At 49.5% G+C, this 10,479-nt stretch overlaps 1 protein-coding gene and 1 pseudogene across 3 annotated transcripts in view; both read right to left on the reverse strand.

Moving 5' to 3' along the window:
* PIGZ (phosphatidylinositol glycan anchor biosynthesis class Z) overlaps positions 1–7,433 on the reverse strand; it is a 32,417-nt gene extending 24,984 nt beyond the window's left edge. For all 3 annotated transcript variants that reach the window (XM_068976865.1, XM_068976875.1, XM_068976856.1), the window contains exon 1: positions 7,058–7,433. The gene's annotated coding sequence lies outside the window, so the exon portion shown is untranslated. The remainder of the gene's footprint in view (positions 1–7,057) is intronic.
* LOC138079218 (developmental pluripotency-associated protein 2 pseudogene) lies at positions 2,515–3,456 on the reverse strand (annotated as a pseudogene).
* Positions 7,434–10,479: the final 3,046 nt, after the last annotated feature.

Genomic DNA, 10,479 nt, shown 5'->3' on the forward strand with positions numbered 1-10,479 from the left:
CTGGTTCCAAGGTCACAATACATTGTGTTTCTTTAAAAAACAAATGTATTGGAGTATAGTCAATTTACAATGTTGTGTTTGCACTGTGTCCTTGAACTTAATTGTTGCAGGGGTGGCTTCCTGTGTCCCACCCTCCTGACAGGGGGACAAAGGTAGTGGCTCCAACAATGGGTCAGTTTTGCAGCTTCTGGGCCCATCCAGCACCTCTGAAGTTTTCATAAGCAACTGTTTTCCATATGAAACTACTTGAGGATTAAAAAGTGCATGCTTGTTGGAGAATATCAACAAAAACTCTGACTCAAAATGGTGTAAACAATTTATCACATCACATAACAAGGCAGGCAGAGTTTGCTGCTGCCAAGGTTCCTCTGGGCTTCTCGGTGATCTTTGTGATTCTGCCTTTCTTGTTGTGTAGACATCTTCCTCATGCAGGCAGCAAGATGGCAGGCAGCCATCCCATCCAAACAAGACAATGTGGAGAAGAGTCTATGTTTTTTATGTATGTCTTTTTTCGTTGTTGCTTCTTTTAAAATAGTTTTACTGACATACAAGTAACATGCATACAATTCATTAATGTATACAGTTCAGTGATTTTAGTATATTTACAGATATGTGTAATCATTGTCATCATCTTCAGAATATTTACCTCCAAGAAGAAACCTCATATCCCATTCCCCTGCTTACCACCCCAGCCCTAAGCCACCACTAACCTATTTTCTGTCTCTATAGGTTTCCTGTTCTGACTTTCACATGAATGGGGTCATATAGTATGTGGTCTTTGGTGGCTGGCTTCTCTCACTTCGAATGTTTCCAAGGTTCATCCATGTGGTAGCAGGTATCAGTACGGATTTCCTTTTTTATAGCCAAGTGCTATTCTATTCTATGGCTATACCACATCTGTTTATCCATTCATCTGTTGATGAATATTTGAGTTGAACTTCTAGATATCATGAATAATGCTGCTATAAGCACTTGCTTAGAAGGTTCTATGTGGAAACACATTTTCATTTCCCTTGGCATATATCTAGGAGTGGAACTGCTGGGTTCCACTGGATTTAGTCATTTTATGGACAGCCAGGTTGTTTTCCAAGTGCTTCCCACCATCAGTATGGACTCTGAATTTCCCAAATCATGACCAACATTTGTTGCTATCTGGCTTTTTAAATTCTAGTCATCCTAGTGGATGTGAACTGGTATTTATTATGGTTTTGATTTGCATGTACATCTCTTTAAATCAAGGGAATCATTTCTAGATGTCCCCCACCTGACTTTTCACTAAGTCCCATTGGCCAGAAGGTATCAGATACACCTTCCTAAACTAATCAGTGGCAAGGGAAATGGGATTTCCATTGAGGACCCATTTTCTGGTTTGAAGTTGGGGCACTTGGCTGCCACCTTTAAGGCACACAGACATCCAGAGAAGAGGGCTCACCCTAACATCAAGTTCTGTTAGAAGGAGGAAGTGAGACAGAGGATTGGCTGTGTAGCTACGTCATGTGTGTGGCTTCTATGACACCAGGCTCTGATTGATGGCTTTCCTTCTTTTCCTCTGACCATTTCTTCTTAGGCGCCTCTTCCTCTGTCTACTACCGTCCACTCAGTACTTCCTCCTCATCATCCACACTCTTTGGGGCATCTCATTTATTTTCTTTTTTTTTTTTCAAATGTTTATAGCAGCTTTATTCATAATTGCCAAAACTTGGAAGTAACCAAGGTGGCCTTCAAGATATCAATGGATATATTATGGTACATCCAGACAATAGAGTATTCAGCATTAAGTCAAAAACTGCTAAAAAAAAAAAAAAAAAGTATTAACTAAAACAAAACCAAATTACATTCTATCAATACATAGTTAGTAACAGTCACTTTCAGGTAAACCTTAAGTACAGAATACAGACATTCCTATCTGTACTTAAGGCATCAGGCCACATTGAGGATGGTGAGAACAAGAGTATAGCAGTCATTGGGATGTGAATCACTTTAACTGTGGGCTCTCCACCATTTATCCCTTGTCCTCTGATTACTAGTAAGGAGATTGAATCAGTAATCAAAAACTTCTCATCAAGCAAAAGTCCAAGACCAGATGACTTCAGTGGTGAATTCTAACTTTTTAAAAATTGAGGTAAAACCATATAAAACATTACGTTACAGATGTACAGGGCTTCCCAGATGGCACAGTGGTAAAGAATCCTCCTGCCAATGCAGGAGATGCAGGTTTGATCCCTGGGTCAGGAAGTTTCGCCTGGAGAAGGAAATGGCAAGTTCTCCACCAATATTCTTGCCTGGAAAATTCCATGGACAGCAAAGCCTGGCAGACTGAAGTCCATGAGTTCCCAAAGAATCGAGCACAACTGAACGACTGAGCAATTGAGCAGACACATGCACACACCCACTACAGACAGACAACATAGTGATTCAATATTTGATACTACAAAAATCTAGTTACCGTGATTACCATAAAACTACCCCCTTCACCCATTTCCCCACCTCCCATTCCTTCCCCTCTGGAATCACTTATTCTGTTTTAAGACGTGGCCCATTTGAAAGCAATGATGTTGATGTATCCAAACCAGGTTTCTTCCTCCTCCCCATTGCGATTAATCTTTTCATAATCTTCTTATTCCTCTTAGCAGATTCAGGGCGTAACAGGTTATCTTCCATGTCTGGGGGTGCAAAAGTGCAGGCAGGTAACATGAAGAGGGGAGGTCATCCTCCTGGGGGTGTCAGGCACCCAGGTCTGACCTGCTTGGAACTGCAGGCGGACCCAACCTTCTGCATCTGCCAAGAGCGGTCTGCCATGGACCACACACCACCGGACACCTGAGGCTTGTGGCAGAAAGGATTCAGAGGTACGAAGGGCACGTGAATTCACAGCCTTTGGGTGAACAGCCCTTGCAGCAATTCTTGACCATGCTGCCAGCATGGCTACCTGAGCTGAAGTTACCACCTCAACCATTTTAGTCCTTTCCTCTCACTCATCTTCCTTTTCTGGACACTTCTCCTCTTGGTCACCATGCTGTGTTTCCTTGAACATGAGTGCATTCGGGCCTCCCGTGATGATTTGGGAATATACTGATCTTTTTCAGGATAAGCATGTTCCTGGAGTCTCCGATAAACTTCTATTTTCTGGCCGTCGGTACTCAGCTTAAGTTGTTGGCACCAGTACCGCAAAGTGTCCCGACTCACACTGTTAATCGGAGGCAATGTGGTCGGCAAGGGACAAACTGATCTTCTAAAGCTAGAGCTTGGACAATCTTCCTCAAGCTCATTTGTTTCAGGAAGAGGAACTTGATCATCTGTATTCAGTGCCTCCTCTTTGACTTCTGAAGTTGAGGAAACACCTGGTTCCACTTGATGGTCTTCAATAATTCCCTCATTAACTGGCAGTGTAAAAATCACATTTTCTTCATCTAATGGCCCTTCAAAGAAATTCTTCCCGTAATTTGAGTATGCCATTTCAGGTAATGCTCAGAGAAAGGCAGAGCCACAATGTTCCATCTCATTTATTTTCATGATTTCCATTTTCTTTTGATGACTTCAGAAATTGTTTTTCCTGAGCTTCAGATTTACTGATAATAAATAAGAATAGAATTGCCATTTTAAGATACTTATGCTCCAGGCAGGGGCTTCCCTGGTGGCTCAGCTGGTAAAGAATCTGCAATGCAGGAGACCCTGGTTCGATTCCTGGGTTGGGAAGATCCACTGGAGAAGGGATAAGCTACCACTCCAGTATTCTTGGGCTTCCCTGGTGGTTCAGCTGGAATCCACCTGCAATGCGGGAAACCTGGGTTCGATCTCTGAGTTGGAAAGATCCTCTGGAAAAGGGAATGGCTACCTACTCCAGTATTCTGACCTGGAGAATTACATGGACTATTCCATAGGATCACAAAGAGTCAGACTGAGTGACTTTCATGGTCCGGGCACAGTACGTTATCTCATTTTACTCTCATCACAACCCTAAAATTCTATTCTTATCCCTATCTTATAGATGAAAGAATAGGTTTAGAGAGATTAAGGCTTTTTACTCAAAGCAACCAACTGAGTAGGTTGACGCAAGCAGGAGTTGGACCCAGTCTGTTTGACTCCAGAAGCCAAATCCACTTCCTGTTAGGCTTCTGCACTTCTCTCAAACACAGGGCAGCCAAAAAGAACATATCATCTCCCCATGACTTGCCCTACCCGCCCACTACGCTCCCCCCCCACCCCCTGGCGTGTTCCCTGCAGCAGAGAGGGAACCAGTTTATCCAGGTATTGAGTCCAGAGACCCAAGAGTCATCTTCCATCTTAAAAACGAATAGTTTTCTATGTGTGCATAATAAAATATTGAGGAGCAAGATGCTCTAAAGTAGACCACACTCATTTCTCTGCTTTTCTTCCCCCACCTGAACCCACACTCCTAACTACAGCCAGAGAGCGCGCGTTACTCTCCTGTATAAAACCTCTGAAGGGGGGGTGGTCAGCCCCTCACCACCCTCGGGACCAAGTCCACGTTCCTGATTATGACTTCCAAGGCTCCCCAAGGCCGCCAGCAATCTCTCCAGCCTCCACTCTCACCTCTTTGTGTACAGAGCTCGGCGCTCCAGAAACATGACGTTTTCCTGTAGTCTCTATTCTTCGCTCATATTGCTTCCTTTGCAGGACACCCTTAAAATACGCAGGTTAAGACAAGCTTTGGCATTGAGCCGACCTAGTTTCAAATTCTTGCTCTGTCATGGTGAAAGAGCACTTAGTCTCTCAACTCCAATGTATTATTTATCTGTAAAATGAGTATAACCCTACCTCAGGGCTGTCGTGAAGATGGATTAAACAAACTGGACCCCTGAGAAGCTCTCCCTAGCTCATTTCTGCAACATCCTGGGCCAGGCCTTGCACTGTGCCGTCTCATCGCTTCTCTGTCCTGTCTGAGGTCCCCCAGATCTGGGATCCATTCGGATTCATCTCAGCCCCTTGAGTCCACCTGGATGGGACCAGTGCGGGGCTAGGGTCAAAGAGATAGAGTCGGAGATCCCTGGAGCGGATGGCAACATCGCAGGGCACTGAGCTTAACAAGTGTGGGAGTTCTTCAGGAGACAATCGCTGCTCATCCAGCGGCTGGCTCCCGGGGCTGAGACCACGCTGGAAGAGGGCAACAGCACCAGGGGGCGGAGCCAACAGCATGGGGCGTGACAACTACCCACCTAAACGCAATCAGTGTGCAAGCCTGTTTATGCTAGTAAACGCCCTGAGCTGCCCAGCGGGGTTCCACATCCCGCAAATCCCACAGCTTGCCTGTGTCCCTGCGAGTACAGGGAACAAGAGGGTTTGGAATAAAGGCCAGGGCAGAAATTCGACTGTAGAGCAGGGAGCGGGTCCTGATTCCCGATTCCCATGGTCAGGGGTAGCCAGCGCGCGTGTGCACGGTGAGGGGCCGGGGGGATATCTGAGTGCAGGCAGCAGGGAGAGACCATTTTAATGGCAGGGGTACAAAGAAGCAGAAACCACTGCGCCGGGCCCGGGGTGGGTAGGGGTGAGTGGGAAGGTGGCTGGGGAAGAGAGCACCACAGGGAGGCTAGAGGACGGGACGGTTGGGCAGCGAGACTCGTCTTTCTCGCGGAGTCCTGAGGCCTACCTTTCAGTGTGCGCAGCATCTTGCTCTGGGGACGCAGCTGTGAAGGAGCATGGCCCAGAATGGCAGCCATCGCATGTTATCTTCCAACTTAAACTCTTCCTGACAGAACTGCCAGATTGTTGCTTACAGGAAAGGGCAGCAAGCTGAAGGTTCAGCCCTCTCCGGATCGGGATCCGCATCCGGATCCTGTGTTAGGGGTAGGTTTTAAAGACTGCGTGGAAGGAAGTGTTGGAGAAGGGGGCCCCTGCTCAACAGGCAAATAATAGTCTTCTCTGGCTCGAAACTGGCCAGGACCATGTCCCTCTAGGGCAAGGTCTTGTTCCAAACTCCAGGGTCCACCCCAGGGGCAGAGAGTGAGGGCGGCTTTCCCGAGTCCATTTTCCTGTTTGGTGCTGCATTCCATCCTCACCTGGACCCAGAGGGCCCCAGTAAACCCTGCAGAGCGCTCTTTCCTGGGAGCATGCCAGTCTGACCCTGGTGCCCTCTTCTCTGGCTGCCCAGACGGCTCCACATTTATCCTTTGTTTAACAGAGAAGGCAGCACGCAGCATTAAACACACATAAGAGAGAGTAGACGGGAGGAAGGTAGTTCTACCAACTCATAGCATCATGTAACCATCCCTGACCTTACAGTTCCCACCTGCAAAATGAGAACTTGGCTCTGTAGCAGGGAGTTTTCAGGTGTTCATAATTTCAACAGGGTTCTCCGTTTTCTGAGGAGGTGTCTGGGAAGAAGGTCCGGTGAGGGATGTCCTCAGAAAGCTGTCCTTGTCTATTGCGCGGCCCACGCAAAGGCCTGAACAGCCACTGACCACAGGGCCGCAGGGTCTCCTGCAGCAGTGCTCTTGTCTGTGTTCCCATGGGATTCCTGGTCAGGGAGGCCACCCCCTCACGCTTGGAGAGGATAGGCCTGGCCCAAAGTGCACCCCCTGAGACCAGAAATAGCGATTCTTCTCTGGCAAGTGCAGACCTATCTGTGCAGCATTTTACAGCACCTTTTGATTTCATCTTCACAGGGACCCTGGGAGGCAGCACTATATTCCCATTTTATAGATGGGGAAGTGAGGCTCAGTAAAGTTACAGAACCCCCCAGCAGCAGAGTAGTAGGAAAGGATTGAAGTCTAGGCCTCTATCTGGGTTCAGAGCTAGTGCTCCATGGTGGAGGATATCCCCCGCCTCCCTTCCTCTTCCTGAGAAAACCTCACGGCGAGCTTCCTGTCTCTAGGCTGGGGCAGATCAGTGCTCAGAGCCAGTGGACCCCAGTTTGGGGAAATTTGCCCCTAAAACCGTGGAGGCCGTAGCTCCCTGGCCTGCCTCCCGAGTCCCTAGCTTCTGCTGGTCTCTGGGCAGCTAGCAAAGCTAGGAATGGAAACAATCACCTTCCTCCCTGACCTTCCCTCCTTCCTCCTTGATCCCCATCAACTCTTCCAGAGCCGCTCGGGCGACTCACCGAGCGCGCGCTGCTCCCGGCTGCACCTGCCCAGCTGGCGGCCTCCGGCCGGGCCTGCAAGAGCCCCACGGGCAGCGGGTGGGTCGGGAGCCGCCCGGACTAAAGGGCTGGAGCCGGCGGCGTGTCCTCAGCGAAGCGGCCTCTCGGTCTGGTCCGGGGAATTAGGCAAACCAGGCAGTGCGCCAGGCGGGGCGGAGGTGTGGTGGAGAGGGCTGGAGACCCCGCACACCCAGGGGCGGGGTCGCCCCAGGGCTGGGGGAGGGTCCCCGGTGGCCCTTGGGTCACAGCACGTGGGCAGTGGCTGGTCTCTCCCCTCCCCGCTTTTCAGCTCATCCCCTTAGCAGCCCCCTCCTTGGCGACGCCTGGAGATCCGCCTATTTAGCATGAGGGACAATTAAGCAGAACAGTTCTAGGCCACGCTGCTTTGTCATTCCAAAGGGCGATCTCTGAGATCTCTGTGGGTGGGGCTTGCCACTGCTCAGAAGACCTGCTCTGCTGGTGGAACGAGTCGGGGAAGACAGGCGCTGCGGCGAGGCTCCGCCAGCTGGGTTGGGCAGCGGCGCTGGAGACGCAGGGTGGGTTTCACCCAGACGCAGCTTCTTCTCGGCAGCCACTGCCGCGGCGTCCTGCACCCTGAAAACAGGCCAGGGGCGGGTGCCGCTTCCGCCCTCTACATTCCGCAGGTGGGGGACAGGTCACTGGCCCAGGGCTGCCCGACAGCCAGGGCCGGAGGAGGTCACTGTGTCCACTGGAGCTCAGGCTCTCTTCCCCCAAGGTGAGACCCGCCGGGCCTGCCGCTCTCGGTCCCTCTGCGGGGTAAGCGACCCCAACTTATGGGCTCCAGGACTGAGCTCAGTGCGCCACTGGGCACCCTGTCACCTCCGGGGTCCCTCTGCGTCCCTGCCCACGCCCGGGGCTGCGGACGGATCTCGGTCGGTGGTAACTACTGCCCCCTAGCGGGAGAGTGTTGCATGAAGCCTCCTGAGAGGGTCCTGGCCTGGAGGAGAGCCGCCCACCCTCTGTGCCCAGTCAAAGGTTTTTTGGAAGGTCTTGAGCAGAATCCTTTCACCTGTATTCCCTTTCATGCTTGGCAGCAGCCGTCACATTAAAAAACAACAACAAACCCTACCTACTTTATTGAGATATTATTTGCATATAGTAAATACCAGATATTTTAAGTACTGAATACAGTTTAGACAAGGGCTCATTTTCTCCACTCTGGCCTAGATGGAAGGTGCTGTTTGCCCTTCCCCTGGGCCCCCTGGCTCCCTGGGGATCTTAATCTCTCTAGTTGCCAGGGCAGTGCTCTGGTACTCTTCAGTTTCCTGTCTGCTGCTGCTGCTGCTGCGTCGCTTCAGTCGTGTCCGACTCTGTGCGACCCCATAGACGGCAGCCCACCGGGCTCCCCCATCCCTGGGATTCTCCAGGCAAGAACACTGGAGTGGGTTGCCATTTCCTTCTCCTGGAAGTCTTTCCTGCTTTAGTCTACATTGCCAATCAAAGTAATACATGCGCACAGCTTAAAATGTTCAGGTGGGTATACATGAAAAACAGCAGCCTGGTATGTAAAGCCCTTTCTTAGCCTGAAGACATAACCTAGTAATCCCGAGGCCTTCTCATCCCTGGTCAGAGCCCTCTTCTTCTGGTCCTCTAATCCCGTTGCTCTTCCTCTGTGCCCCCTCCTTGATTTTCTTCCTCCTCCTTGTCAACATCTGAAATCGGGACTAGACTCTATAGGAAACTGTAAGACAGTGCTGGAAATAACTTCAGTTCCTCCTCTCTCTGCCCTGGGCCCACTTGGAATGGGACAAAGGTCTCAGGTGGTGCAGGCTCAGGAACAGCTGAAGTCCTGGCTCACGTCCTCTGTGGTTTTCCCAGATCACAAATCACAGGTCAGTTATGGCGACAGTGCTTCCCTTCTGATCCAGGGGCTGGAAGGAGCTGGGCTGTGGAGTCAGCACCTGGGTAATGACCTGGCTCTGCCAACAACTAGATAGATGTGTGATCCTGAGCAGGCTGATTCCTTTGTCTGTGCTCCAGCTCCTCCAGCTGTAAAATGACACTGTCACCTCTAGAAAGCCACAAAGCTCTAATGTCTTGGAAGTAAGTCACCTGAAATAGCCCTGGCCCTCTTCTGCCAGGAAGGCTCTGACCAATGTCCCATGGCCTGGCAATCACAATGCCCTCCCAACTCACTGTTCCCAGCCAGCTCAGGAGCCTCGGTGTGGCAGGGGGGTGGGGGTGGGGGGGTGGGTGGGGTGGTGTCCTGCCTGCTTTACCGTTCCTTAGCCTGCCTAACAAGGCAGCTTTTCCTCTCAGCCCCCCAGGCCGAGGATGTGAGGAAGCAGCCGTGACATTACTCATGGTATTTGGACCTTGCCATTTGATTCAAAGGACACTTTTACCCCCAAAGGAAGATTTGAATTAAGACACTTAATCCAAGTTACACAAATCCTGAATAATTTTTGGACAGAATTTTCCAGAGTGAACTTCACTAATCCAACAATTGCTTGATCAACTTTTTAAAAAGTATACAGTTTTTTAATTTTAATAAATTTTAATATCATTTGTAAAAAAAAAAAAAAGGCAAAAAACCCTATTATTTAATGGCCTACCTTAATGATTCTAACATCTTCTGCTCCTGTATGACAGTAAGTGCTCAGACATCGAGAGTGTTCACCTGGTTCAGCCTCTGCTGGGACCTCCAAGAGTTCTGATCTCCAGCGTGGAAGCCTCATCTCCCTAAAGCAGGAAGGGAAACCACTGGATGTGAGGAGTATGACCTAGGTCTGCCTCCCTCAGCGGTGTGATCCTACATCACTTGCTTAAATCCCCTAAGCCTCATGTCTCTCACCTATAAAATGGGGGTAGCAATACCTTCCTGCCTACCTCAGAAGAGATGTCTGTAGCATATAAAAATCAGTAATTGTTACCATAAACCACAATGGCATTAAATAATTACTTGTTTAGAACTCTAATCCCCAGGATGTAATGAAAGCTCCAGAAATGTTATTTTGTATCACCACCGTCATGGTTAATGAAACAAGCACCATTTTCTTGCTCTGGCCACTGGGTGGCACCACAGATTTGGTTCTGTGACTATTTCGGACATAACAGTACTGTTTTTTGAAGGTCAAAAAAAAGCGGATTGTTGACAGTTTTGTATGGTTCTACCCAATTCTTGAGGTGTCGCCTGCCTTGGACTGTTTCCTTTGGCTTTGTCTCAGCAAACCCTGCCACAGTCCAGGGACTCACCAGCTGAAGCGTTTATGAAACCCGGGGTCTGTTTGAACCTGACAGCCCAGGCTGCTACAGTATATCCAGTGGGCCGCCCAGAGTTGACACCAGAGACGTAGGGGGAAAGGGCCCATCCAAAATGGGAAGGACAACATCAGAATTAAGGATGGAGCCAGGGAAGCCAA

Source organism: Capricornis sumatraensis, chromosome 1, assembly GCF_032405125.1.
Source record: "Capricornis sumatraensis isolate serow.1 chromosome 1, serow.2, whole genome shotgun sequence".
NCBI lineage: Eukaryota > Metazoa > Chordata > Mammalia > Artiodactyla > Bovidae > Capricornis > Capricornis sumatraensis.